This window comes from Argiope bruennichi, chromosome 8 (assembly GCF_947563725.1).
Source record: "Argiope bruennichi chromosome 8, qqArgBrue1.1, whole genome shotgun sequence".
NCBI classification, from domain to species: Eukaryota; Metazoa; Arthropoda; class Arachnida; order Araneae; family Araneidae; genus Argiope; species Argiope bruennichi.
Window position 1 is genome coordinate 59,637,737 of NC_079158.1, and position 24,882 is coordinate 59,662,618.

At 29.7% G+C, this 24,882-nt stretch overlaps 1 protein-coding gene across 2 annotated transcripts in view; it reads left to right on the top strand.

Annotated features, from left to right (window-relative positions):
• Positions 1–15,210: 15,210 nt before the first annotated feature.
• LOC129981000 (histone-lysine N-methyltransferase SETDB1-like) overlaps positions 15,211–24,882 on the top strand; it is a 111,315-nt gene continuing 101,643 nt past the window's right edge. For both annotated transcript variants that reach the window (XM_056091575.1, XM_056091574.1), the window contains exon 1: positions 15,211–15,300. The gene's annotated coding sequence lies outside the window, so the exon portion shown is untranslated. The remainder of the gene's footprint in view (positions 15,301–24,882) is intronic.

Sequence of the window (24,882 nt, forward strand, 5' to 3'; positions counted from 1 at the left end):
TTGTAGAGAGTTGAGCATTATCGAATATGATTATTTAAAATCCACCTAAAAGTTAATATATTGTAAACAATCGAAATACCCAAGTAATGGTTAAAGTGTTTTGGCTGTATTTGGTAAAATCGATTGGGAGTAGGTCAATAATTGATAGGGCGGTAGGTCAATAATATGTTTATTTTGCGGACAATTTTTGATAGACCAAACTAAGAACTGAATGTAATGGATGTCGAAGACGTTAAGTTCGCAGATTTTCAGACATCTGATTCAAATGTCTTTCATTAAACTATGTACTACTTTTGGCAATATAACCGACATGGTAACAAGTGAATAAGATATTGACAAGGTGATTGGGGTGACAAGGTTCTCATTTTGCTAGCAATTTTTGGTCGGTCGACTAAACTCAATGCGGTGAGTGCCGAAGATGTTAAATCTGCAGATTTTCAGACATTTGATTTAAATGTCGTTCACTTAGCTTATAATTTGCATTAGATTTGGCAATATATGCGATAAGTGAATAAGATACCGCATTCTGCCGATAACTTTTGGGCGGCCGACAATGAACTAAATATGATGAATGTCGAAGACTCTATCCACAGATTTTCAGACATTTGATTTAAATGTCGTTCACTTAGCTTATAATTTGCATTAGATTTGGCAATATATGCGATAAGTGAATAAGATACCGCATTCTGCCGATAACTTTTGGGCGGCCGACAATGAACTAAATATGATGAATGTCGAAGACTCTATCCACAGATTTTCAGACATTTGATTCAAATGTCGTTCATCGAGCTTTTAATTTGCACTACTTTTGGCAATATAACCGACAAGACGACATGTGTATAAAACATGACGTGTCGCATTTTGTCAAAAAATTTTGATCGGTTGACTAAGAATTCAATGCGAAGGGATGTCGACGAGTCCAAATTCTCAGTCATTTTATTTAAATGTCATAATGTTCATTCAGCATATTATTTATACTATGTTTAGCAGAATATTCAATAATCTGGCAAATGAATACGACGTCACATTTTTTCCGCCTAATCTTTATCCTTCGGCCAAGATTTTATCATAGATTATGAAAAAAAAAAAAAAAAAACCAATGTTTTCATCGGGCACTTCGATTGCCTGCTAGTGGAATTATTAGAGAAATTGAAGCTTTTATATTGTTCATGAATAAGACGATAGAGTTGTTTTTCATAATTCATAATTCAAATCCAAGTTCTAAAATTAATCATCATTTTATTCATATAATTGTTACTTCCTCGGTAACGAATTGATAAATTTATTTCATTCATTTCACTATGAGAATTGCCTAACTAAAATCTAGTTAATGGCTAAACTAAATTTTAAAAAAAAAAACACTGTTTTCTTTTGACACTCTTGAGAGTATGCATGCTAAGAAGAGTTATTTTTCTGTAACCAAATTATGGGAATTCATTATAAATCACTGGAGTAAGTAAATCGTATAATTGTAAATTAAATCCATTTAACAATAAAATATCTGTTTTCTTTTGCAATCTAATTTATTAGGCTACAATTATTACACTAAAGAAATATTACCGATTGCAGTTGACGACAAAAAATATTTTTTGGTATGGTAACTTTTTAGCTACACTAAAAGAGTTTATCCAAGTATGCACTAATTTTTTTAAAAATAAATTGCTACCTAAATGCTTAAGACTCTGCATTCAATATTATGACTATGTAATCGGAGAACGTATCATTTATATATACTTTTCTTTCACTTACTATTATCGGCAAAAAGTATATAATTTCAGATGCTCCTAAATTTTTAATAGACTTTGAATAAAGATGTCTTGATAAAAAGATGATTAAAATAGTTATTCTTAGAATATTCATAAATAACACATGAACCCCTTGATATACGAATTTACTTAATTTTCTAATTAGATGGCACATCTTATTTGGGCCAATTATCGTTATCTTAATTCCCCAAAAAATATAAGGTCATTTGAGGTAATGATGCGTTTTCAAGTGATTTTAGCGTTTTAAATTACTTAATACTTTCACTTAATTGCAGATTTAAGAATTAAAAATTAAATAATTCCATGCGCGAGTTAGACTCACCATTGTATATGAAGGAGTTAAAAAAAGTCTATGCATGCAACTGAGGGGATAAAACTCACCTTTTGGTAGGAATATTAGCTTGTAATAACTTCGATTTAAGAAAGTACTTAATAGTACATAGAATAGTCAGAAAGTACATAAATAAAAATGAAGATAGGTGAATTCATGTTCAAGATCTATTTTTTTTTCAAATAAAATGCATTGGTTTTTTTAAGCCTAAATATATATAGATAAATAAATAAAAGGGGGATCTTGCAGATCATTTTTCATAAGAGTATTTTTCATATCTTACATAAAATAGTAAGTTTGTACATATATTTACAAAATATTTTCTCCGGCCTTCTTAAAAAACAACATATTGTATCTTTTCTGCCTTCTATATTGCTCGCGTCCGAACTATAGTAAATTTTTGTTGAGTACGCACTTATTTTCCTCGGATTCGAAACACATTTTAATTCTTGCTCGTTGTTGCAATCCTTACTTAACAAATATTTTAGGTAGAGGACTAAGCAGAAAAATCGATTTTTTGGAGAAAACATCGAATATTTTTTATTTGTTATTCTGGATTTCTAAAACAGTTACTTTTTATAAAACTTTTTGTTTCAACATTCATTTTATATAGCTTCTGATATAAAATAATAAGAGTATGCATTTGTCCATTTAGCATGACACGTCATTCTGGTACAATGTGTGTTTCTATCTATATACTACAATCTAGAATAGAATATGATTATATTTTTTCTAAAATTAGATCGCAGAGAAATTAAATCTCAAGAGCCTCATAAAAAAATAGACTCAAATATTAACAATGTTTTGATGGTGAGTAAAAGAAACTGAGAACCTGTTTTTTTTAAAAATACCTTTATAAAGTTTGAACAATGAAAAAAAGGATCAGCATCTGAATAAAAAAAGAATTAAATAATACTTGATTTTCTTTAATTAAATGTTAAATTAATTATTATGAGTTATTTTGAAGCCAAATTAGAAATATTGTGCTTGCCCCCCTGTCGGATCTGTTTTGCCCCCCCGTCGGCAAATCTCTACCGCCACCTCTGTCAGTCATTTCACGTTCAGCATACAAACAAATTTCTCTTTAGCAATATTATTGTCTAAAATATCAATTATTGGAACTAAAAATCAATTTCTATTTAAGAATGTATTAATTACTTTTATATGCATTAAGATTACAGTCATACCTTTGAATTAGATATATTGATACGATTTGTATAAATAATTAGCAGTAACTAATAATAGAACTACTTGTTATCTTCAACAATGTTCTAAAACTAGACTAGTAAAATTGGTCTAATTTCGATAGATAAACATCGAAATTGGCTTTGTTTAAAAATCAAAATTCTCCCATGCTATTTTTTATGGCCATAAAAAACAGCAAGTAATGACTCACTAACAATTGGGAATATTTTAGAAATACTATATATTTAGACGCAGTTCCAAGGTATTATTTTGGAATATATATTGTAAAGAAGGGTTTAAAGCAAATAAAAAAGGCTACATAAAAATTTCCATCAAACATTTGAAAAGAGAGTAAAACTTTTTCAGTTCTTTTTGATAGGATGGCAGTTAGCTGCGATCATTTGATGACATATATTATTAAAAAAAAGCACAAGAAAATTGAGAAAAGTAGATCGAAAAATCGTGTTGATTATATCCAATCAGTATAGATTGAAAAATAAACAAATGCTAAATATAAAAATTAAAATGAAATCTACGATCACAAATTTCAAGTTAGCAAGTGAGAACATTATTATTTTTAAGTCATTATTTGTTTTAGTTAATTTAAGTCATTAACCAGTTTAAACGGTTTGAAACAATCACGAGACTTCTCTATTCCTATATATATTACTAGCAGACCCGGCCACTCGTTGCTGTGGCTAAGGTTTTTGTTATATTACATAGTAGTAAACTATTCAAGGGAAACGGTGGGAGAACACCAGTCATGGGGACCACCATGCTTTTTTACACAGATGTCATTTGTAAAAAAACATGGGGACCCCCATGATTGATTTTCTCCCACCGTTGATATTGAGCAAAAATCAATACAAAAAAAATTTAAATTTCTTTATTTTTTGTATTTAAGTTTGTAACAAATGAGTACATTACAAAGTTGTTAGTAAACAAACACGTAACACTTAAACTTATAAATGAGGTAGGTAGGGCAGATAGTTTTAAATCTTTGACAATAATGTTTATTATTTTGAATTATAAATACTTTTAATTTCAATTTAATTTAGCACTAATCGGTGCACAATATTTTTAGTTAACCTGTCTTTAGCTAACACAAATAGATTTGACGGTTTTCCTACACGTGAACATGCAACATATAGTTGCCCATGAGAAAAACATGGATTTTCCAAATCTAAACCACAAATGGACATTGTTTGGCCTTGAGACTTATTTATAGACATGGCAAAAGCTAAACGAATTCGAAACTGTAACCTTTTGAAGGGTATCGTAGATTCTGATGGTATCATCGGAACACGTGGCAACAGGACCACTTCTCCTTTAAACTTTCCAGTTAAAATGGTAGCTTCAAGTATATTTCCGGTGATCTTTTTGATGATCAAACGCGTACCGTTGCATAATCGAGGTGGATTCAAATTACGCAGGAGAATAATAGGTGAACCAATCTTTAATCGAAGGTTATGTGGTAGCATTCCAGGTATATCTAGTGAATTTAAAAATTCAATTGGAAAATTTACACTATCATTTTCATCAACAACAGTATCGATTGATTTAAAAGACATCAGATCGCCTGGTAACAACTGTTGTATTTGGAAGTTAATTTCGTCAACATCAACATTTTTGGCTGCCAAAATAGCCCGATCACTGAGCCAGTTATGATTCAAGTAATTACTCTGTATATCCGGAAAAATACTCTGAATCAATTCATTTTTTCCCTGAAGAACAGTGCAGAAATTGTCTGGCAGTTTAATGCATTGCGTATTTGGTTGCAGTTCTATTTTACCGTTCCCAATATCTAGTAATTGTTCAGAAAATATTTGTGCTGATGGATCATTTTGCAATTGTACGCGCATGTTTATGGCCAATCGAAGTGTTTCAACACTTCGCTATAAGAATGATTGTTTTAAACATGCATTTTAATTAAAGATTGTTGAACAATGAAGCACTAATAATTAAAAGCAATAATTTAAAAGCAAATACAATTCCACTGTATTACTTTTACTATAATATGAATTCTATTTATACTTCAGTCTAAAAAACACGTGGTCGGCTATGCTAATACCAAAAATTGAAAAAGTAAGAACAACTGAATTTCATTGTATTGCGTTTACTACAAATAAATTTAACTTATACTTTAGCCTCAGCAACACATGGTGGTTATGCCATTAAATTGTAGCTTATGTGAAACGTTGGTACTTTTAACACAGCGCCATCTGTTAGTATACTTACTCAATCCAGTTAACAGATACCGCCATCTGTTAGAATCGCTTGGAGCTAACAGATAATTGTGACTGTCAAATAATGAACAAATAAATTGTTCCTTCTTAATACCTTCCTTCTTAGTATAAACCCTTTATGATGTATAATAAATCCTCTAACTTCAGTGATACAGATTCTGGCTTCCTCAGCTTAAAGGAAAGATTAAAAAAAAAAGTTCTATATTCCACTCATGAAGTTGCCATGAGATTTATTCCGTCATTGATATATTTGTCTGTTGCAATAATTCAAAATTCATTTACAAAATGAAATCAGTTTCAGAAACATTTATTAAATAATGATAAGCATTGTAGCTGAAATGAATGATAGCTGACATAACTTGATACGTACATGCAGTTTATTAATAAAGAAATGAAAAACTGAAACGATTATTGTAACCATTTTTTATTATCATATCGTCAATAATTTATATAAAAAAAGATTAAATTTCATTTAGTATACAAATGAGTTAATATTTTTTTATTATCCGATTAGAGGAACTTATTATTGGCTCGTTCACTTACCTTTTTTACAATATCCTTAACAAAAAAAAAAAAAAAAAATCATTTAATTGAAAATTCAATGATGGTAACAAATGCTATTGCCGTACAACATTTTTCTTAGTAAACAGTCAGATAAAGAATCGGAATTCATTCAAAACGAAAAGTAATAATTATCCGTGTGCACCTCCAAGTATTTTTCCAAACTTCTTTATAATTAAAAAAAGCAGAATTTTAGTATGTTATATTAATCAGTGATCCGTTAAAACGTTTGTAATTAATCATTTTCAAATAAAATATCTTATTTCTGAGAATTGCCACCGTGCACAGTAATACAAAATTCAAACATAAGATCGTGATACTTTATCCGTTGCAACGTATCAAATTTATTGTATGCATTAAAAAATAATTGTGGAAAATGATATCTTATTCCTAAGAAACGTTTTCGGATAGGATCATAAATAATTCGAACATTCGGATTCGAAACGTAACGCAAATGCGTGAGTTTTTCTACGCCAGTTGGGGTAACTCTATGCAGATTAGAAATTTTTAATTTCCTTTATTCTGTTTTATTTTAATTCAAAAGTACTTAAGAATGAATCTGAAAGATCGATTAATTAACAATGTTTAATTTTAAATGCATCAAACATTAAGAAAATAAATAGAATCGTTTCAAATAATCAGCCGAAAAATCTTAAGCCTAGCCTCATGACTGTTGGGAAAAAAAACTGAAGCCGTACTCATTTGGCGGTGGGGAAAATGAAAAGATTTTTTTGGCGGGAAAGTTAGTTTTTAATTAATAATTAAAATTCTAATTAAAAATTCAAAAAAGAGCTATCCTATCTTTTAAGTTAGATCAAACTGCACACGGTGTGCAAATTTGATTAAAATCGGTTAAGTAGTTTAGGAGTCCATCGCGGACAAACAACGTGACACGTAATTTATATATATTAAGATTTTTTTAAACGTTCATTTTCAATTTTTTTTAGCTGACAAACAAAGTTTTGGAGCTCGACCGATTTTGAGATGAAATAACAGCTACGATGTCATAGTTCTACGTCAACCTTTTAAAAACGCATCTGCTATCAAGGAAGCATACGTAATAATAAAGCAATACTGGTAAAAGTAGGTCAACCTTTTAAAAACGCATCTGCTTTCAAAGAAACATGCATAATAATAATGCAAACTGGTAAAAGCAGATAAAAAATATATACGATTAAAAAATGATGATGGAAATTGCCATTTATGCTTTATTCATTGCCTATGCGATTTCGAGCTTCAAAACCCCCTAACGAAAACAACATCATGTTCTCACATAATAGAAATAATTAAATAAATAGAATGGAACGATTGTTGTTTCAAGTGAAATTAGTGTTGTTTCATAAATAACCAATATTATTAATTAAAAACCTACACACACACACACAAAACACAATGTGTCATGAATATTAATTTCTCAGATCCTGGAATCAGTAACAGTCATTGGAAAGGAAAAATAAAAATATACATGAAAAAATAATCTAGGAAAGGTGGCATTTTGGGCAGTGAGAGCTGAAAATTTATCCAATCCATTTTGGAACAACTATACTTGCGTTTCAAACACAAGAAACTACTTCCCTTATTCAAGAACATATGCAGATTCTGTCGTTCTATTCTAAAGAAATCCCTTCCCATGTAGGGGTGCAATTAAATCATTTTAAAAATATTGTAACAATACTCACTATTAAAATATTATTTTGTAGCAATTCAACGAATTAAATATGCATACATTCCGAGAAGAATTTAATTGTTTGATAACTATTCTCTGTAACTAACATTAATTAATGTCTTCGTATATTCACTAATAATTGAACTCGAGAGATTTCTGTTCTGGAATACTACCTTCCAATTCTTTTCTTCTTAAAATAGTAATTAACCAATTCTTTTCTTCTTATAGTGAGAATAGGGATCCTATTCTCACTATTTATTCACTATATTATTTCACTATCACTCCTACACTCACATTTTGAGTATTCGGTTATTTATTGATAGCAGATATTTATTGAATATCTGTTATCAGTAAATCCAGTCTTCTATTATCTATTCATAAATTCCAGAGGGGGAGGGGAGGTTATTAGTTCACTGTAAATATCTATATTAAAGAATACAAACCCGTACCAAGATAAGAACAACTAGCAGCCCCCCATTTTATTTCATGAACGTTCACAAAACCGATATTATTTTAACTTCTCATCCTCGCATCCGAGTACACTTTCGGTAATATTAAATAAATAGGTAAAATAAATAAATGAAAATTAATAAAATAAATAGGAAATTAAATTAACTAGTTTGATTTTCCAAGAAAGCTTTTTCTTTTCCATTTATATCGATAAAATTGTTGATCAATGAATTAAATATTACGGATAACGTAAAACGTCTTTATGTCATTAACTACATGATTTTTTTCAAAACGTAAATTTGACAAAAATGGCACCACTAGATATTGAATTCATATTATTGCAACGCAGACACACTTGATTGCGCATGATAAAACATGGAAGTACCCTGTCCTGGTATTCGTCCTTGGAATGGAACGCTGCGCAACGCGAATCTTTGTGAAGTGCAGCAGAACAAAATGCGCACTTAATATTTCTCTTTAATGCAGCGATTTTCTTTCACGAATGATAAATACTGATACTAAAATGTGAAATTTATAAACTGCTGCACAAATTTGAGTTTTAATTAGAAGTTAAAACTATTTCTTAAATTAATCCGAAGTTCGTAAAACATCGCGTTAGGCCTAAAGCAACTGGCTATTTTGGCGATTATTTACGGCGCCATTTTGTCGATTTCTCTTTCATTCTGGAATTCGACAGGTACATTGATTTTGAGGAGTTCTTTCATTCTTCCCGGAAATGTGAAGTTAAAATAAAATGTGACGCCATTAAAAATTATTTGTTAGTAAGTACATTTAGAAATATGAATTGATGCAAAATATTTTTCTGCGGTAAAATAGGAAAACCCTAAATTGTTAATAGTTTATCTGACGACAAAAATACTGAAAATAATTATTTCATATGTTGTGTATCATTAAAATCATTTAAAATAAATGTAACACAGATTTGTAACTACTCTGAATAGATTTACAAACAATTTTTCTCTACAAATAATTTGCCAAACTGGGTCCAAATTTGGTATAGATCTATAATTTTGGTAACAAAACCAAATTGCATTTATGTAGCTCATAGTGTTTTCATAAATTATTGCACACAAGAGTAAATAGTCTACACATAATCGGATTCAGTTCGAAACAAAATGTAGACTTACAATTTTGGTATAAAAATCGTGTATAAAAATTTAACCATCTAGCTTGTTACGCTTTGAGTTATCATATTATCAGAAATACGAACAGACTGATCGATCCGTAAACAGGTTTGATCAAAAATTTCAAAAAGATCTACATAAGTAATGAATAAATGAAATCATATGCAAAAAATCATCTATCGAGCTTGTTGCATTGTACCAAATAAATTTTTTTAGATAAATTTTTGATAAATTTATAGATAAATTTTTGAGTTATCGTGCTTGAAATAAATCAAAAATGATTTATTCGGACTCAAGGAGTTTTAAAACGCAAACTTTCAATATTGAATTTTTCAAAGATTGCAATACTTTTTCATTGTACATTTTGAATCAGGGGAAGTGATCAAGTAAGTTATATTTTAGCATTGACAACACATTATCGAATAGCCCAGTTTCCATTTTTCAAATTTTTGCTACGCTCACTATAATGGCTTTATCAGTTACGTGAGCAAAAATTCTACACTTTAAAAAAGATTATGCTGCAACTCAAGCCAAATTCTGATTTCTCGCCAATTCTGGTACCCTTCGTCGTTGCTATATTTAACTCGGAGATTGGTGGGAGGGTTGCTATGAAACAGGAATATGAAAATTCCAACGAAAGATGGCGATGTTTATCATTTTTCTGGCTGTTTCTACCCTTGGGAAAGGAACTGAAAAAAAAGTGAAAAAAAATTATCTATTAAATTTGTTATTTCATTGATTTATAAATTTAAAATTGTGCAACTATAAAGCAATTTTATTAAAAAAATGTATAGGCAAATTGAATTAATAAAAAATTAAAAGAAATTCGAATCTCAAGTTCGAAATATTATAGTATAATGTTTTAGACTTGATTGCATCAGCCGTTGTATTCTTGTAAAACGGTCTTTACAGCATGCAATTTACAGAAAGCTTCAGAACTAAAATTATTATTACGTTAATTGAAGCGAAAATGACTATAATGTCCAAAAGTTTATTTTTTTTTATCATAATGTTAACAAGATAAAAAAAAAATGACTCCTAATAATTGATTATATAATGAATATAGTTGATTGATAATATTAGTTTTAGATTTCATTGTAACAATAAAAAGCATAGGTTATAGTTGTTTAAAAACTTTTAACAAAATTCAAATTAAGGGAGAAATTATACGGAAAAAAATTGGTAAAACTGAAAAGCTAATTTTATTGAATATTGAAAAGAATTTTTGTGTGATAATTAATACCGAAAATATTGAGAAAATATGTTAAAATTTTATTGATTAAAAAAAAATTTAAATTAAATTGATTAAATTTTAATTAATCTAAATTCTAATTAAAATATTGAAAATTCTCTCTTAATGAGCATCTGGCTACTGAAGAAGTAACTACGTGCAAATACGGTAGATCCAGATCCATCGATCTGCGCAGTAGAACGTTGCATTCTGCGCATTACGCAGATTTCAAGTATAGGAATCTAAAAGCCATATCATGTTTTTAAAAAAAAAGAGTAAATAATAATATGAAGTAGAATGGTTAATAAATACCATGATACTCTGTACTTATTTTTGGATGTGAACAATACCGGGTTTCCAAGATTTTCAGGAAATACGTTCGACCTTATGATCCGATATGAGAAACATAAACCTGTTTTTTACCTGCAATTAAACAAAAAAATACAGTATGCATAGTAAAAACAATAATTATGTTACAAATAAAAGTTTTAACCAAAAAGCATGAAATATATATATATATATATATATATATATATTAAATTTATTGTCAAATCAGTGTGCCATTGTCAATATTTACTAATTATGGAACAATTTTTAGGATACCATTCTTATTTTAAAACACATGCTGTATTCGATTGATTTTGATACGCTACGGGGTCTACTGAAGTCACGTGCGAAACACTGCCATGCAAGTCATTTAATATTTTCTTGCACGGTGTAAAATTACAAACTGCAATATTTTACCAATACTAAATTCCAAAATTAAAATAGCTTGGCTAATCTAATACGAGAGCATGAAATGACTCATTATTTATATATCAAATATTTAATATGGATACTTACTACGTAATTTTGCATGGATTTCTAGGTATTAGGATGCAAATAATTCATCAAAAAGTAATACAAAATAATGAAAGATGTAAATTAAATTGCTAATAATTAAAAATGGAATAGCTGATCAGATTTTATTTCTCTAACTTCATTCAAATATTATAATATCTCATTACATCGAAGTTCATCATTTTCCAGCATATTGGCCAATGTCACGTGCGGTAGTGAGTTTTATCGCCAAGTTGGCAAACCAGTTAAATCTTTCAGGGTTATGATAACGATTTTTCGAAAACAAGTAAGGGCTGCCTCAAATGGGAAATATTCATTTCAAAGTTCAATTGGCGATGTTTTGGTAATAGCTAAAAATTGTTTTTGATATTTTTTCGTAAATTTCGCCATATTTTGGTAATTTTTTTGTCTATTCTAGACTATTTCATGCCTCTACGAAAAAGATGAAAAATCATCCTTTGTTTGTAAGTTCTTACTGAATTTTTAATAAATCAAACGCTGAATACATAATTCTTAATTTTTTCGCGTCTACCTTTTCTAATTTATAATTTTTAAAGATGAATAAAAAAAATTGTTTTCAATTCATATTGTTTGGCATATTGTTCAGATATTTGGCGTCGTGTAAATGATAATTATTTGTCTCAAATGGCTCATTCATCAAAGAATAAAAAAAAGGGCGATAAATGCCAGCCAATGTTTCACTGCAAATAACTGCTATTACTTACAAATTTCAAATCTGCTATCTACGTGGCAATTAAAACTCTTCTTTCAATTGCTTAGTGTTTAAGTTTCCCTTTATTGAAAATGATTAAATTATTTTGCATTGGTGTAGACAATTTTAAGACTTAGATTACTTCATTGAAAACCTATTTTTTTTTGAATTCCTTATTATTGAATTTTAAACGAAAGTATTCAAAGAAATAAATTTATAACTGACTGCTCTTCAGAGTAATATAGCAGATTGATAGATTTCATGTTCAATTACATATTGCGATGTCGAAATTACATATTTTTTATCGATCAAGAATTTATGGGTACAACAATTACATAAGACAAATATTAAATAGACACTTTACATCCAATGTAGAGTGTATGAAGAAATCTATCCGAAAAGTAGATGTAGGTTTACAGATGCGGTACAAATCTATATATTTCAAATTACTTTTAAAATAAATGAAAATTGAAGAAATATTTGCTCCATAACAGCTGCCATGAAATCGTGCATCTATTTACATAGGGAAACCCGAGCACGAAGATGGCAAGTCAATATACGAGTTTCTGGAATGTTGGTTCCAGGTTGGAATATTAATCCATTAATGCTCAACTTAATTTAAAGATTAAATTTATGTAATTTTAATTTTAAAATATGCTATCCCCCCCGAAAAAAAAAGATTACGACTATTGTAAAATAAAATTTGATTCCAAATATTTTTTTTTTTCAGAAGATGGGATTATCGAATAATCGATAGAAATTAATTAAAAATTTTTTTTACAGATGTATATGAGAAAATATTAAAACATAGAAAAATATCTTTTTTTTTTTTAATTCCTTGCATTATCTTGCAAATACATCAAAAGACAAACCATTGCGAAATGATGACGCTGTGGTATATATGGTATATTGAAAATAGTTAGAAATACACATGGAGTAGTTAAAAAAAAAAAAAAAAAAAAAAAAAAAAAGAAACTACGTACTGCTTTTAGCCTAGCGCTGGCTGTTAACAGGTCGTGAAAGACTAAATTAAAGGATTTTTCACGATTATACTAAATCGTTTGGGCTTGCCATCTCTTTATTTTACAGGAAGTACAGAAGTTCCCTATTGCTATTCGTAGTGGCCAGTCATTCAGATTTCTTATTATAACAACAATCTGATTGGAATGTTCTTTTTTATAACTGACATGTTCATTCATGTTTATGGTTGCTATATATACATATTGCATTCATCTGTTTAATAGGAAACTATAATATTTTTTAACATATAAATTAAAAAAATATATATCATAAACTTAAGCATTAAGTGAAGAATTAAGAAAGTACAAGACATTACAAGATTCTGAATGACCACGTTTTAATTACAATGCTCTCCTCAAGAATTAAAAAAAAAAGTAATAAATATAAATAGGTAACAATGCAAATGAAATCTTTGAATTACATTCTAATTCTTATTTCTATTCGCACAACTTTTTTAATAGTTCTAAAAATTATTCTTAAAAATAGAATTTACATTCGTCGGTAGTTTGAGTTGTAAATCAGTGAATTGAAATTCTGCAATCTTAGCAATTTTAAGATACATTACTTTCCCTTCCCTTCTAATGAGTTTTATAATATCAAATGTAGTAGAAATTTCATATATCGAACATTCATACATAGAAAATCTCTATGTATCGAATCTTTTTAAGGAAACTTGGATTTTCATTACTAAACGGCTTTTGTATATCAAATATAATTTCTACATATTGAACAAAATGTTTGTATTGTTTATCTATTGCAGTCAAAAAACGACCATTAATTTTGTCCTGAGAAAAGAATACGAATTAATGAGGTAATTTTTCTCCGATTCTCACTGGGGCATAAATTTTCAGAAGACTGAAAGTCGCTCAGGAAAAAGCTATAAACATTAACTGGTGAGTGGTGTGCTATTTTTAGATTGTCTTATGAATCTTTATCGCTGTTTTTTTTTCTTTTTTTTTTTTTTAATTTGATGCAATATTTTTACTTTTAATGCAGTTTAGCTTTAAATTTCTAATGATGAGTATGGTTCCTAAACATATTTTTTTTTTTTTATTATTATTCCACATTTTTTTATTTCCACAAAGCAAATTCTATACATTTTGTTACATTGTGCTACTTCATGTAATAGCAGTCGAAATGTGTTGACTTAGGAATTCGATATTTAGATATTAAGGATTCAAAAACGAATTTTTTTTATGCAAAAAAAAAAAAAAAAAGGGAAAAAAAAATCGTTACTGAAAATGAAATTTAATACCGATTTGAATTTTGTAGCAGTGGATTTGTTGCCAAACAAAAAGATAAACAAAGTTTTTTTTTTTTTCCGAACAATTTTTTTTCATTAGTTGCTCTTATCCAACAACTACTGTAAACCAACATTATGACATACGTGTACTAGTTCACTGAAGGCTGCAGTTTGATTTCGCAGGACAATTAATTTTTAAAGATGTAGTAATTTTGAACGAGGTCATATAACAAGGACGGTGACTGAGCTGGCACCTCCTTTTCAATCTCCCACACCACACTAACGAAAGATTAGTTATATAAAGGTATACACTCAAATGTCGTGACAAATACCAGACGGGATATTTTATAACAATTTTCAAATTCTGTAGAATGAGGAAAATTAATTTTAAATAATTAGAATTATTTTACTTTTATTTTTATGTTGCAAATTTTATAGCAGTAATTATTTAATTACATATTTGTATTTCAGATTATAGCATTTTTTTCCCCTGCTTCTCTACCTGACAAATTTCTCACTTAATTAATTTCGATGCACTTTTTCTACTTTCCAATTTAAAAAAAAAAATGTTTTAATGAGCCTCCTCGCTCTCCGAATTCGACCCACAGCCTCTTGCGTAATCAAAATCTGGCAACCAATGATTTCTAGTATTCTTCGTTAGAGGGCGCTTTACACACATTTTGATGTGAATCATTGGCGATAAAAAATATCGCCAAGAGATGGTTGCTGGGGATTGGTCCTCTCAAATCATATCATGGCAGCCCTGAATGCGCTGGTTATGGCAAACCTGCAGGTGTTTACATTCGATGCTAGTCTCAGACTCAAAGCGTTTGACTAAAATTTTGCTCCTCTTTTCTGAGGTAATAACGTTTCACGTGTTTGCACTCCACAAAATTAATTCAAGGTAAGTTTAATAATCATGATTTAATTAACACTAATTTCTAATCTTATTAAATTAAATTTATTTGTATGAAAAAATTTTTTACGGCTTTTTTCGTTTAAGGTTACGTTTTTACTGATATTAAGGCTATATCTGAATGTTGCCATTTCATAAAACAAAACTTTGATTAAATGGACGAACAAATGCATTATTTAGTTTAAATTGTTAGTAAAATTTAATTACTATTCAATGTTTTTATAAAATATTGTTTAATTAATTCATTAGATTTTTTTTAACAAATAGAAAAAGTTAATGAAAATAATACTTTTTATATATAATTATTAATTAATTATGCTTTTATAAGATGTACAATTTTATTTAATAATGCATTCTTGTGAAAGAGAACACAATATTCAGTATTTCTGAACGCTATAAAAAGCCTGTACTTACATTAGGTCGATCGATGGAAAAGGATTGAAAAATGGTTCGCTCCACGCATATGAATTGACGAAGTATGAACATCCAGATATTCCCAAACTATTTTTTTGATTGAACATTATAGAATTGAATCGAACAACTATATTGCATTTGATTCGATCACCAGAGGAACTGTTTTTCAGTTAACTTGTTCTCATGCTTCTTTATTAGTTTGATGCATTCAGATTTCACCTTTCATTTTATCAACTCAGTATTTTGTTGCATTGTCGTTTCTTGATTCGCAAAGCATGCTGGTACATCTCACCTCGTTCTTCGTTTCCCGCCGTTCGAAAGCCTGAAGCAGGGGAGTGATATAATGGGAAGCAGAAGGCGAAGCGGGGGGGGGGGTCAGTGAATGAATGTGCTTACAGTGGAATATAGGGAACGGCGGTTCTTGTTATTGCAAAGGATGGTGATCGTTTTTTTATTTTTATTATTTTCTGTTCTGCATTGTAAAATAATATAATTGCAGGTCGAAAATTATGATAATAATATATATTAAAATTAAGTAGAGATTTTAAAAAAGCAGACGTATCAGATAAACTTTATTTTTCTCAACTTGTATGTATACTTGTAATGTATGTATACAATTGATGAAACACTGTAAGCTTAGTGATATAACGGTGAAAGTTAATGATTAAACTATCATTAACTTTCGTTCCCATTAATAAACTAAAAATCTTTTTTTTTCATTTTTTAGAATTAAATTTATTATTTTATTTGGTTATGGATCGGTCTTGCTCTTGTTACGAATTTTGACTGACAAGTAAATTGGGAATGGGCTTCAGGCATTAGTGGATATTTCCAGATCTCGTCAGCTGTTTTAGAGGAAAAAAGACATTTTACATTGATTTACGTATCTGTATGTAATTTAATGAAATAGAAGAAATCAAAGAATATTTTAGAAATTTCACAGTATTTTGCTTTAGCGGGCATTTATTTTGATTTAAATCATCAACGTTCATAAAGAATAGTAACGTTATATTGTGAATATATATTAATAATATATATTTACAATATAATATTAATGCTTCTCGAAATATGATACACATGATTTCGAAATTTTCAAGCTACTCATATTTTGCCATCTGTATATCAATTCTGAAATCGAACTGATGGAACCGGTACTAATATTTACATGAATTTTAAATTGCGTTAACTTAGTTTCGTGAACTTTCGCTGGAGAAGGAGGGGGTAGGTGGGTGTAAATGGATAAGAAATAATCGGATTAGTTAGCAGGTTCTATCTTCTCCTAGGGGTATAGAAATCCCGGTTAACTCCACTCTGATGACGGAATGTACCTTCTGTCGGAGGCCATGGCCAACAAAAGGCCATTGAGATTTTTCCCATGATTACTCGTCAGATTCCCCCGGATGCTTAAGAAAGGTAGTGGTGATAGATGATTGTTTACTTAAAGCTTAGCATTTTATTAAATGTGTGCGTTCTGCCAAATTTTTTTTAAGTGACTGAGTGATAAGTTTCGATAATTTAACTTTAGCTTGTATATTGGAACTTTAATGAAGTTTTGAGGTATACTTTAGTTTAAGTTGTAATTATTTCTTCCTTCTTTTCTCTGTCTAATTTATTTAAAACCGTGTAACGTTGGGATCATTCATATTCGTTCACATTATTAGGTTAAGTAATCTTATATCAACATTTTTTCTTCGAATTTATGAACATTCTATATCAACATTTTTTCTCGGAATTTATATTTATTTTCTTCGAATTATGATTATTTATTAGATTGTTTTTTATTTTTACGTTAGCTAATAAATATACAGTGGCTCAAAAAATTGAGAGTACACCTTACTTTTACTTGATAAATCAGACTTTCAATATAAATAACACATAACCGGGAAGTGCAAACATGTTTTAATAACAAACAAACAAACGGTTTAATTTAGAGTAAAAATAAAGAAAAATTAGCGAAAAATTTCTAAATTGAAAACTTTCAGAAGCATTTTAATTAAACATACGCAGAATGTTGCCTCAAAAAATTGAGAATACACCAATGAAATTTTTGTAATATCCCGCATAGAAAGAACGTGTCAGTATTTAGTTGCATATCTTTTAGCTTTTATAATGGCTTCCAAAGATCGTGGTACCGATTCGACCAATTTTTGATAATATCTGAAAATATTTTACCCCATTCTTCTTGCACCATTTGTTTTAAATGGGTTTTGTTTCTAATTTTGTGTTTTTGGACCACTGCTTCGAGTGTGGCCCACAGATATTTAATGGTATTGATGTTCGGGTAATGTGGTGATGTGTGTAACTGCTGTTTACAATGAAAAAGACACTATTTTGACGTTACATGCACTCTGTTTAGGGTCGTTGTCCTGCTGGAAAATGAAATTTCCATCTAAACTCAGATTTTTAGCACTTTCCTTTAGATTGCTGCGAAGTATATCCAAGTAAACCATATCGTTTATAATGCCATCTATAAAAATTAAATTTCCTACCCCGAATGAAGTCATGCAACCTCAAATCATGACTTAGTCACCATCATGTTTAACTGTAGGAGGTAAATTTTTTAGATCCAAAAAAGTATTAGGCTTTCTCCATACAGTATGATGGCTAAAAATGTTGAGTTTTCTTTCATTACTAAATATAGCTTTCTTCCAAAGGTTATTGGTCTTCAATAAATTAGTTTTTGCAAACTTCAGATGCTTTTTCAGAATTTGCAAGCTGATGAACGATTTATCTCTAACAATGCGACAGTACCCCGAAATCAATGCCATTGAACATTCTTGGCATTGATAAAGTGGTTCAAAATCACAAAATTACAAACAAACCCCATTTATAACAAGTGGTGCAAGAAGAATGCGGTAAATTATCAGATACCATTAAAAATTGGTGGAATCCGTACCATGACGTTTAGAGGCCATTATAAGAGCCAAAAGACATGCAATTTAATAGTGACACTTTGTTTCTATGCGTAATATGGCAAAAATTTCATTGGTGTATTCTCAATTTTTTGAGGCAACATTCTGCGTATGTTTATTTAAAATGCTTCTGAAACTTTTCAATATAGAAATGTTTAGCTGATTTTTCTTTATTTTTACTCTAAATTAAACCATTGGTTATGTGTAAAAATAAAAACATGTTCGCACTTCCCGATTATGTGTTATTTATATTGAAAGGTGGATTTATCAAGTAAAAGTAAAGTGTACTCTCAATTTTTTCAGCCACTGTACATGCCGATATGATAGTATGATATATTAGTATTAACACCTTAAATAATATAATACATAAAATGTTGTAGGCTTAGAAATTCCCGTCGAATTTTAAAAATGCATGCTTTTATAACTCGTAATTGTAGCACACTTGCGCATATAATTTTCTTCGTCTTTCATAGTATAACAGTCTAAAGCTGATGACGATAAGGCATTTTTTTCACCTCATAAAGTTTTCGCCTGTAAACAAAGAAGCATTAAACGGTAATGATAAAGACATCGCAGTGAATGATGCAGATAATCGATATTGATCATGTGACGATGACGTATTATGACTTGACTCCACTGCAAACATCAATATCGATATGCTGGAGAGGAATATTGTAATATCATGAAATATTAAGCAGTTTTAAATTTGAATTTTAGCGCTATTTGAGCCGTCCAAACAATTTTTACTTTCTAGTATAGGAGCCATAAAGAAAATACAGCAATCGAAAAAAAAAAAAAAAAAAAAAACCCGATGTCGAGGTTTTGATGAATTTCCACGTTTTAGACCTTCTTGAATTCGAGAAACACATTTCGGGAAATGTCCGTCTGTCTGTCCGCTTTTGAGCTAGGCAAAATGAAATTTGATATAAGGTCTTTGCATCAAAATTTTAAATAAAACCGTTCTGAGGAATAACTGTCCGGCTCTTGGAATATAAGATAACATGATGATACAAAGCAAAGAGAGCTAGATAGATCAAATTCAGTACTCAGATTTAACATTTATATTGTAGACATCTATCGAATTTTGAGCCATATCGAACAAAGAATTGATTGTATGTCGGTCTGTAGGTTTAGAAACATGTAAACACGATAACTAAATACTCACTGAATTAAATATAATAATATTTGGTATGTGATTTTATGACTACACCTGAATGTCTATATCAAATTTTTGTTTCAGTCGGTTGGAAAACACTCGTCTAAAACAAAAATTTGGTTTTCGTATACTATTTATAGCATTTCAGATATTAATCGCCAAAAAACATGCCAAGGATCACTCGATAGATCAGTAAAAATGCTAAATTCACGCCAAAGGTTAGCATTTCGTAACTATTGTACGGTAATGCAATACAACACCTGCTGTAACAAATGCTGCTGTAACACCTTTATTAGAGAATGAGCGAGAAAGTTCTGGGGAGATCCTCGAATGGTTTAATATATTTTATTCAGAATATATGTATCTACAATTTATGAAATTCAGAACAGGTTTTTTAAAATGGTACAGAATATTTAATGCCGATAAATGGAAAAGATTGCAGTTTTTCCGTAATTTTTTTTATCTAACCATTTATTATAACATAGCGGTTACAAACCGTCCACTTCAGTATCCACGATGTGTGGACACTGAACACGAAGCGTCTACGACAGCATTGGAGGTGTTTCGTAGGAAGTTTCGAAACACATGCAGAAAAGTTGCTAATTAAATGGAGATTTTGCAGGCGATGTTCATTGAACGAGATGGGCCGATTATATCTGATGACTCTCAAGTATTGAATTAAAATATCATTCAAAGATTAAAATAATTGTTATTAGAATATGATGCAAAATAATTTCGTCAACCTATTGTATTTAGATGTGACAAATAAACTTTCACTAACCGTAAACAGCAAAAGCAGAAAGTTCTATCAAGAGTTTTATTTTGTATCTTTCCTGAGGTTTGAATGTTTTAATAGGCAATGCACTAGAGAAGTGCCTCAAAATGCACTTTTTGGTATCCTAATTTCCAAAATTTTCTTAGCTGGTGATCCCTGGGTATTCCGTAACCCCCGAAAAGTTCTCTTCCCGAAATCAGTGGTGGGGAAGTGCACATGGTCCAATTTCAGAGCATGGCTTTCATATCTTAATTTTTTTAAAGGTTTTTCGCTGTGCAGAATAATGGCTAAATTAATTAGCCTTTTGATAATATTTTGCAGCTGCAACAAATCATTGCATTATGTTAAATTGATATACTATATACTTTTCAAAAATTGCATTCAATAATTTTATAGTTTAAAATTTTCTTTCATGCAATCGAAACCTATAAATATTTTTTGATGATATTAAAACAATTTTTTTTTTAATTTTATGGGAATATCAAGCGGGTCAGTTGAATATTTATAGTCTTCATCTGAATAAAGAATACTTCACTAATATTATATAAATAGGATGAAATCTAGTGTTAGAAGAAACGGTTTAGTTATGCATAGACATAAAGAAAATAGCCAGTATATTGTTATTAATAATGTAACCGATGTTTTTGACTTAAAGTCGCTATGTCTTTATAAAACTGCCTTCATGATCAAGTTATTTAATGGTAATGTTATTGATGAATGTCATTGGGTTTAAAACGCACTGGTCGATTTTGTTCTAGTTGGACGAAAAAGAAACATCCGAATTGCTAATGAAAAAGGAGGAAAGGACACTACAGTTGGTCGATCAAAAATTGCTTGTAGATTAACAGAAAAGCTGATTACTTTTTTATTGGCCTTTCTATTTTTTTTACATTTTTCCATAGGAAAAGGATGAGGGAACATGGGACGATACGCAATTTTAATTTCCAAATTTGAATTCGCCTAGACTGCAGTTTCTCATGATTCGCATTCACATGATCTTGGGATCTTATTTTAATAAAGAAATTTTTGTTAATGGCCTTCAGACATGCGCCTATAACCACATAGATATCATGGCATGATTCAGAGCTTAGTATGCTACAGCAAAGGCATTGTTTTGAATGTCTTTAATATATAAATTATTGAAATTCCGTATATTAGACGGCGGAGGAAAAGTATTTTAAGAGTTTGTGAATGACTGAATCATTAGTCAAATGTTTCTCGTTGCTTACCCTCATCACCTAATGTAGCTCCATGCGATTACTGGTTATATGTAACTTGTCTGTATTGTGTTTTATAGAACAGTTGAAACATTTACTGGATTAAGAATCAGTATCTCACTACAATTGTTAAGTGTATAATGTGATCACCTATCTTTAGCTTTCTAATAGAATAGATCAAATTATTTTCATTTCCATTGGGGCAACATAAAAACTTATTCAAACGTCTTGTACAGTAGTTGTGAAATAAATTTTGCTTTTAATTGTTCTGTTTTATTCCTTTGAAGGGTGTCCCAACATTTTTCCAAATTTTCCCCCTTGTTCTAGTCATTTTATCACAAATAATTTTAATAGACCTTTGAATGCTTTTTATATTTATGAGAGTATACTGTATTGTAATATAACTGGGTTTTTGAATATATTTAAAGAAAAGTTCGTGTTACCTTCCATTGTAGGCTAATTAACACCTACGAGAGATCTTTTTCATTAATGAATTTCGCTGAACTTGATGCCCACAAACGAGCTTTTGGGCCTAAGTTCTTTGTTGTTATTAGATAATTGCAAATACATACTAACTACGAATTTCTTTCTTCTCTTTTAAAAACTGAGGTATAGTAAGATTTTACTATTAGAATACGTGTGGTCATCCTCATTCTGAAGCTTTCAAAAAGCACGATATCCATAGAAGAGTGTCGTATTGAGAGTTGATTGTGAAACATTTTTCTATTACTCTTATCAGTATATCACTGATAGATATACTTTCTATTTAAAAAAGAATAGGCTATTTGTCAACTGATATAAATAAAATGTCAACTTACATAAATGAAATTCGGTATATAATTTTAGCATTTAAAACATAGGTTTTTATAAAAATTTAAATTAAATCTGTTTGAAGACAGTCGTCTGTTAGTCTGTACTTTTATATGCATATCAATGCGATATCTCATAAACGCACTTGGATAAATATTACAGTTGGATAAATGAAATTTAATGCACAGTTAGACCAGTTTTGTTTTTTAAAATATAGTACCATGAAAGGGTTAAATGGAATTGAGGTTTTGAGAGGAGCGCCGACTCAGGTGTCCTCCTGATCGTTTTACCATGGTTCGAAATGACGATGATTGTTCACACATAGCCTATGTGTATCTTGAAACACGAGGCGTTAATCTAAAATAACTTCCTTCCTCAGTGGCACGACAGCCCCGGTTTGGCTCCTGCTTTCTCAAGAATTTTCTTCCAGACCTCTATTTTCTTGAGCTTGTTCTTCCAGTTAATCACTTTTAAAGTGGCAAAGTCCCCCTTCCAGGCAATCAACCCATCTGAGGTTGGGTCGGTCCCTAGTTCTTGTTCCAGTGGGCTTGGCCAGGAATATTTTCTGCCTTGTACGCTCCCTGTTCATTCTAATAATGTGCTCAGTCCATTTAATCCTTTGGATTTTTATGAATTTTACGTTTTCCGGTTCCTTGTAGGCACGGTAATCTAAAATAACTATTTAAGGCAATATTAAATTAAAAATTTAATTTTGCCATGATTTACTAGCGACATTTGGTTTTAATCAAAATATTTATGAATTTATTCGTTATTATTGTTATCAAATATTTATAAAAAATAAATGAAATCGTTAATTTTCAAATTATTTAGAACACGATTTTCTCGGTAACAGAGAAAAAACTATTACCTTAAGAATTTGTATTTATAAGGGAGAGGGGGGGGGGCATAGGAGGAACTAAAAATGCCTTCTTTCAAAACAGAGCATTAGGGTAGTAGTTACCTTGATTTGCTACTTCTTCTAACCCTTTTTGTGCTTCTTTTATGTCTGAAAAACGGTGCGATTCAGTAAAGAAAAATTGACAGTATAGGAGGCGACATCTTTGGACTTTTTCTACATAACACGGAATATAATTCTTGTAACGTGGATGTCACATGACTAATGCACTTGTCGAAATATATAAGTACATGTCGAGTTATATCATAGCCGTCTAAAAAGAGAATCTGTTGACGGTCATGTCTGTATCAATATACCTGCATTTACTATGTAAAATCGTACGCTGGTTGTGGTACACTGGTTGTGATGTTGCATTTGTATTTTGCGCAAATTTTTTGAGTAGGGGGAAAAAAGCGTTTTTGATCTGCTTTTGGTTATTTTACAAAAAAATCGCTTTCTGTACTAGATTTTTTACAAATATTGTTGAATAGTTAAAAGCGAAATTTTAAGGAAAATTTTAAAGCTTATATCATTTATATCTGTGTATTTTTAGATTTATAGATTTTTCCAACATATTGATTTAAATGTTTATTTATTAATTTATAGATATTAAAAAATAATCTAATATGTATCTTATTAAAATTAACTGAACATCTCGTGAATTACCAAACATTAACACAGTTTGGATTCAACTTTTCTTAATATTTGAACTTTTCCTAAGTTTCAAAACTAATAACGAAATAATAAAAAAAAATTAAGTTCTTAAAAAATTGTAATTATATAATAAAAACGTAAAGAAAAAAGAGGAATTGTTTTAAATTGTATAAGAATATTCAAGCTTAAATAAGCGTCAATAAGTGGATATAATATTCAAGCTTAAATAAGTGGATTATTTAGTAGAAGGTTCAATGTAATTATTTCTGTTATGGCAACCTGTAGAAGTATTCAAATTATGATCGGATAATTGAATAGAAAGAATTTTTCTAATTGTTCTTCAAAATTCACAATATTTACTTCATTAACCGCTTAGGTTCTTCTTTAATCACATAGGTTCTATTTATAGGCTCCATTTTTTGTTAATTTTTTTTATAAAATATATATTAGAAGATAGGAATTATCAAAAGATAGCTGATTGGAAAGAATCTTTGTAGAAATATAGTGCAAAATACTGGAAAAAGAATTACGGTATAAAAAGCGATAATAAATTCTTATGTTTTCCAATCGAAATTACATGATTTCCATTTATTTTGTTTTAATTGCTGTTCCATTTAATAATTAGTTCTAGAACTGTAAATCTTAACTTCAATAAGCAATTTATTATTGTGAGCTGCATTAAATAAAAGCAGCGGATTTCTTAAATTTCCGAATTTAGTATTTTCATTGGCAGCGCC